We start from the raw sequence: 6,002 nt of genomic DNA, 5'->3' as shown, positions 1-6,002 counted from the left end.
AGCGGGTCATAAGGGGTTTTGTTCAGGAGGGACCTGATCATGAACTTGTTCACCAAGTAGCACGCAGTATTGACTGCTTCTGCCCAGAAACTCTTTGCAATGCCACTGTCAATCAACATTGTTCTTTCCATGTCTTCAAGAGTCCTATTCTTCCTCTCCACAACACCATTTTGTTGAGGTGTTCTTAGAGCTGAAAAATTGTGACTTATGCCATTTTCAGCACAGAATTCGTCGAATTTGACATTGTCAAATTCTGTGCCGTGATCAGATTTTATACACGCCACATTATGGCTCATTTTCACATGGATCTTCTTCACAAATACAACAAATACTGGAAAGATTTCATCCTTGGTTCTAAGAAACAGGGTCTAGGTGAATTTGGAGTAATCATTCACTATAACAAAGATATACTTCTTTCCTCCTCTACTTGGCACCCTCATAGGTCCACACAGATCCATATGGACGAGATCAAGTGGCCTTGAGGTACTCACTTCCTTTTTGGGCTTGAAGGAGGATCTGACTTGCTTTTCTTTTACGCATGCATCACATACCTTGTGGTCCTTGAAGCTTGACTTGGGAAGGCCGCGAACCAGGTCCTCCTTAACCAATTTGTTCAGCAACGTAAAACTTGTATGACCCAATCTTCTGTGACATAGCTCAGCATTATCATCAACAACACTCAAGCAAGTGAGATCCTCATTTTGCAAGGACTCAAAATCTGCAACACAGATATGTTTGTACTTTTTAGCCACTAGAACCACTTCACCAGTCACAAGGTTTGTGGCTGTGCAGACTTTTGACACAAACTCAACTTTGTTTCATTTATCACAGATTTGGGAAATACTCAGTAAGCTTTATTTTAAGCCGTTCACATTTTCAATTGAGTGGGTGAGTGACTTTCCAATTCTTCCTACTCCTGGAATGTATCCTTTTTTTCCATTGCCATAGGACACACTCTCTCCTTGCAGGGCTTTGAGTGAAAAGAAATCATTGATGCTTCCAGTCATGTGCTTAGAACAACCACTATCTATGTACCATTTTTTGCTGCTTCCTTTCACTGCTCCCTGCACAAGAAAATCAAGGGTTAGACTTAGGAATCCAAACAAGTTTGGGTCCCTTGTAGTGAGGAAAGGGTCGAATTAAACTTCTTTTTATCCAGGCAGGCAGTATACCTTTTTTAACGGAGGGACCGGGTTCCTTAGCAGTAGTTACTTTTTCAACAAACACTTTATTTTTCTGCTGGGACTGAATTCTAGCCTTATAGTTTTCTTTAAAGTGACCAGTGTTGCCACAGTGAGTGCAAAGCCGGTTATCAGGGACAGTAACATACTTGCTATGTGGATTTTAGGGAGTCTTTTCCCTTTGGAACCCGACTCCCTGCCTGTTCCCACCATTGCTTGTATACATAGCAGGAATTGTATTAGAGGATCAGGTCCACTTTAGAGATTTTTTGAGGTCATTTTTAGCTCTGCCTAGATCTTCTTGAAGCTGTCTGTTTCTTTTAAGTTCAGCACACAAACTAGATTTCATAGATTGTAGTTCATTTTCAAGCTTAATATGTGCCTCACTTGCAACTTCCTTCCCTTTTTGAACAGTCCCAAAATTGTTTCTCCATTTTAATTCCTCTATTATTTCTTTTAGGTCCATGATGACTACTAATAAGTCATCTCTCTCATTTTCTATGTTTTCAACCTTTTTCATTAGAACACTTTTTTCTTTCACTAGATTCTCGATGGTTTCTTTTAGGTCGGCCACTACAACTACCAAATCATCTCTCATTTTCTACCTCTCCTAACTCTATATTTAAGGCATTTTTATCATTTATAAGATTGTGATAAGCGCCAATTAAAACATTTCCTAATGATATGAGCTTTTTCTGAGAGTAAAACTTCAGATTTCTCTGAACGTCTAGAAAGTCTACCTCATCATCATCATTATCTTCATCATCGTCAGATTTTGCCATCATGGCAAAAATGAAATCATAATCATCTCCTTCACTTTCTACTGCCATCATGGAGGTGTCACCTTGTGCATCATCTTTTCCAGATTTACTTGAAGAGTCTCCCCATGCAGCAAGAGCTTGTTTCACAACATTATCAGCAACTTCTTTTCTTTTAAATCTTTTGTCAGGAACCGGGTTCCTCTTGGCTGCTTTGTCTATGTTGTGCTTGTACTGGTCTTGCTTGAGGAGAGGGCAATCCTTGATGAAGTGCCCTAGTTTCCCGCACTTATGATATAAGTCATACCCTCTTGGCTTGCTGGAGCTTCCCTTCTTTGGAATACCTCTATTTTAGCGGACCATCTTCTAAAATCTCTTTGTCAAGTAAGCTATATCAGCATCCTCACCACTTGATTCATTGTTGTCTGTCTTAAGGACCAAGTTCTTCTCCCTTTTGGGATCTCTCCTCTCATGATCCTTTTTTTCCTTTATTTTATAAGTTTTCAAATTACCAATGAGTTCATCAATGGTTAGCTTTTGTAGATCCTTTGCCTCCGTGATAGCATTTACTTTGCTTTCCCAGGAACCAGGTAATACGCTGAGAATTTTCCTGATAAGTTTGTTCCTTGGAATGATTTCTCCTAGAGAATGGAGCTCATTGATGATAGAGGTGAAGCGAGTGTGCTGTTTGGAGTGCTTCCTAGATCTCCTTGGCAGATTGACACGCCGAAATCTTGTTGTATTCATCTGGCTCAATGCCACAGACGAGGATTTTCTTCGCTCGAAAGTTCTTCTCTATAGACTTGCGATCAGCATCGCTGTATTCCTTCCTAGACTTGGGAACTGTCACTGCTGGTTCTCCAATGGTTTTCATAGAAATAAAGGGACCATCGCAAATAACATCCCAGAGCTCTGAATCTTCAGCCATGATAAAATCATGCATCCTTGTCTTCCACCATCCATAGTATTGGCCATTAAATCGTGGTGGTGTGTAGGTTGATTGACCTTCTTCAAAGTTTGGTGGAGCAGCCATGCGAATCCTTTCTAGGTGTTAGCCTGATAGAAAGAACTTTCTCTGATACCAATTGATAGAATTTAAGGGTCCACTAAACTATATAAAGAACCATGTTCTCTATTAGTTCCCACAGAACACACGCACACTGCAGTAAGTAAATGACATAAAGAAGTTTTACGTGAAAACTCCCAGCTCACAGGATTAAAAACCACAACCTACCCTTGTAGGATTTCAACTTCATTACTGAGCAAACTTTAGATTACAACCTATTGTAACCTAGGAATTAACCTCTTAATCTCTCACTAACTTGTAACAACTCTATTACAAGACACTTTGTAATAATTCTATTACAAAGACTTACAATTCGACTAACTCTAGCCAAGATACAAACTCAAGGGTTTATGGTTTACAAAGGTTTCCTATACAATGCTTCTAACTAAGCTAAGTAAGAATTACAAGTAAGTTGCTTTGACAAAGGTGCTACACAACCAAGGAAATATGATGACTCAATGCTGGAAATCGGTCCCTCGTTATGTTGCTCTTTGTTTTTGACGCCTTGAAGGTCACTTGCAGGTTGGCAATACACTTGAGAGAAAGCTTGATAAATTCTAGAGTGTGCAAGTATTGTTTTGCCTTTCCTTTATGTTAATATTGCATAAGTGACATCACTTAAATGATGTAAGCATGTTTGGTACAAGGACATTCCCTATAAAGTGACTGCTCCACTGTTTGTACTGTTACATGTATGCAGAGGAACAGTTGCAGTCACTTTACAGCTGTGGGGAGTTGACTGATACAGTCAGCAAGGGAACTGAAATCGATCTGTTCCCTCTATTATTTCTTGGACTTTGAAAGTTGGAGTATGTCCCAGACTTGAGACTTGTTGATCTTTGAGCACTCAGAGGATGTGGAACAGGTTCCCATCTGGTTCTTAACATTAAGTTTGTCAGCTCATCAAAACATAACAGGACACATAACTTATCAGCTTGCAATGCCTCATTCATAGCACTGGTTCCAAAGAAGAAAGTTGCAGCTGAGCTGAAGGACTATAGACCAATCAGTTTAATCAGCTGTGTCTATAAGTTAGCTGCAAAGATTTTGGCTTAGAGGCTAAAGAAGGTGGTGAGTTAACTGGTTTCAGGGCAGCAAAATGCATTTATTAAGGGCAGGCAGATCTCTGATGCATCTCTTGTAGCAAATGAAGTGCTTGACTGGAGGACAAAAAGTGGTATTCCTACAATTCTTTGTAAATTGGATATTGAGAAGGCGTTTGATCAATTGGGCTGGTCTTACCTCATCAACATTCTGAAAAAGATGGGGTTTGGAGCTAAATGGATTAGTTAGATCGAATTGTGCATTAAAACTGTAAAGCACTATGTGCTAGTGAACAGGGGACAAGTTGGATTCTTCTCTCCTCGGAAGGGATTGAGGCAGGGTGACCCTCTCTCCCCATTCCTTTTTATCCTAGCTATGGAAGGCCTTACCAGAATGTTGGATAGAGCAAAGCAATTGCACTGGATACAAGGTTTCCAAGTGGGAAGAGATCCAATGAACACCATTAACGTCTCCCATCTTCTTTATGTAGATGAAACTTTAATTTTCTGTGAAGCCAATAAGCCACAAGTCCAGAATCTCAACATAACCCTCCTCATTTTTGAAGATTTATCGGGATTACATATCAATATGTTGAAAATTGTCATATACTCCGTCAATGAAGTCCCAAATTTAAAAGAACTTGCAGAGATACTCAGTTGCAACACTGGCTCACTTCCCACCCCCTATCTCGGCCTACCTCTTGGAGCAAAATTCAAGTCAACAAGGATCTGGAATGGCATAATTGAAAATTTTGAGAAGAGGCTAGCGACATGGCAAATGCAATATTTATCCATGGTAGGCAGACTCACATAGTGTACTTGACAACATTCCAATATACTACATGACTCTTTTCTCTATGCCTAGTTCAGTTCTCAAGAAGCTAGACAAAATGAGAAGAACATTCCTATATGGAGGGTAACATCCAAGTTCACAGATTCCACCTTGTTAAGTGGAGTATATGTATTCAACCAAAGGCAATGGGGGGTTTTAGGTATAAGAGATCTAAAGCTTCACAACAAAAGAATGCTTCTTAAATGGATTTGGAGGTATAGACAAGGGGAATCTGTCTGTTGGAAAGATGTCATCACTGCTAAGTATGGAGCTTAGAACAATTGGTGCACTAAGATGGTTACATCATCACATGGCACTGGTCTTTGGAAGAACATCTCTGCGAAGAAGAATGAGTTCTTGCAAAACATCTCTTACAAGGTTGGAAATGGAGCAAAGGTCAAGTTCTGGAAAGGCAATTGGCTGGAGAACATTGTACTTAAAGAATCATTTCCAGCACTTGCCTCAATTGCTTGCAATCTGCTGATAATAGAGAGGGCAACATATGGAATATCACTTTCAGAAGGAACCTGCAAGATTGGGAGTGATGATTTTCTGAACCTATTAACTTTGATTGAAGGCCACAATATTACAGAGTCATGTTCAGACAAAATTTAATGGGAAAACTCCAGTAAAGGCATGTACACAGTCAAAGCAGGTTATAAACATTTGTGCTCTCAAAATGGTATGATCGAAAACTGGCCTTGGAAACTCATTTGGAGGACTAGACTTCCCACTAAGGTGTTCTGCTTTGCATGGATAGCTTTAAACTATTGTTTAGTGTAATTTATCCAATTTTTCGACTATATATCAAACTATTATTTTTCATGCTAAGACAAAAAAAGGTTTATGGAGATACGTTGAATCAATAGCTAGCTTCTCACTTTGTCCAAAACTTAATCTATGTTCATCAAAAGGCTAAAAGAATCAATTTGAAATCCGAAATTGATTAAAGCTTCCAAACATAACGCTCAAGTCTTATGTTGTCTTCTTGTATTCAAACTAATATGTTTTAATCACTGTTTGTGGGCACCTTAGCAAAGAACTCCCCTGTTCTAAATTTACTCATATTTGAGGTTTGTATATTATTGTCAAGAGAAAGAGGAGTCTGGATTTCTGCATCCT

The sequence above is a fragment of the Nicotiana tomentosiformis genome, chromosome 3 (genome assembly GCF_000390325.3).
Source record: "Nicotiana tomentosiformis chromosome 3, ASM39032v3, whole genome shotgun sequence".
NCBI classification, from domain to species: Eukaryota; Viridiplantae; Streptophyta; class Magnoliopsida; order Solanales; family Solanaceae; genus Nicotiana; species Nicotiana tomentosiformis.
This window is presented reverse-complemented; position numbering follows the sequence as displayed.